Source organism: Echinops telfairi, unplaced genomic scaffold, assembly GCF_000313985.2.
Source record: "Echinops telfairi isolate 266 unplaced genomic scaffold, ASM31398v2 ScPeMD7_2291;HRSCAF=2852, whole genome shotgun sequence".
Lineage (NCBI taxonomy): Eukaryota > Metazoa > Chordata > Mammalia > Afrosoricida > Tenrecidae > Echinops > Echinops telfairi.
Window position 1 is genome coordinate 37,292,763 of NW_022106189.1, and position 1,088 is coordinate 37,293,850.

General features: G+C 34.6%; 1 protein-coding gene across 1 annotated transcript in view; it reads left to right on the forward strand.

Annotated features, from left to right (window-relative positions):
• The window catches only part of LOC101649286 (TERF2 interacting protein), a 9,564-nt gene that overhangs the window by 5,216 nt on the left and 3,260 nt on the right, over window positions 1-1,088 (forward strand). The window lies entirely within an intron of this gene.

The window sequence follows — 1,088 nt, forward strand, 5'->3', positions numbered from 1 at the left end:
GGTGTAAGATGAAAACAATAATTTATAATTTATCAAGGGGTCATGAGGGTGGAAGGAGGAAGAGGGAGAAAAAAGAGGAGCTGATACCAAGGGCTCAAATAGAAAGTAAATGTTTAGGAAATTACGATGGGAACATATGTACAACTATGTACAGCAGAACCCCAGATGCAATGCAGTCAAGTTCCGAATCAATTTTTCCCATAAGAAATAACTGAAAACAATCCATTCTCAACCACCAAGTTTTTACCCTAACCTTGTATTTTTATATAAAACATTACACAGAAATTTCAAAGTAAGTAAGTTCAGAGTTAAATCATATAATTTAAATAAGAAACATTTTAAAAGTTTTTAACAACTACAGTATGGCCCATACTTTGAGATTGATGAGGATTTGGATCGGTGGGCACAGATGTGGAAAAGAAGTATGGAGAGAGAGTCATTGTTTGGAAGTGGAATTCCCTCCCTTAAAATAAACTGGTAACTGCTTTTCAGGAGTTTTTTCCCCTCCTTTGCCTTTTTTCACTAGGACCTGGCTGGCTTTCTCTAAAAAAAAAAAAATCTGTCTAATGTGGTCTGCTGTTGGTGTTTCCTTAACTGTTTTCTAAAAGACTTTACTAAATTATCAACGATATCGGTAACATGCTAACCAGTTCCTTATCATGATGATTCTTTTCAAATTATAGCACAACGCTTGGAACACAGCCAGAAAAGATTTAAACAACTCGAGCACTAAAAACTCCAACTAACAAGTAACCGAAACACAAACTGCTTTTGTTTACAAAAATCAAGTGTGTTGGGTCGGATTCTGATGTTTTGTTTGAGTTCCGATGCAAAATTTTCTCTACATCTGATCATGTCGAGTAACTGGGGTTCTATTGTGTGGAAAATTCTAAGAGCTGTAAGAGCCCCCAATAAAATAATTTTGAAAAAAATAAAAGTTTAAATTTGTTATCAAGCAAATTTAGCTTTTTGTGTACTTAGAGTTTTGGAGGGATTTTAAAAAAAATCATTTTATTGGGGGCTCATACAACTTACTACAATCCATACATACGTCCATTGTGTCAAGCACATTTGTACATTTGTTGCCA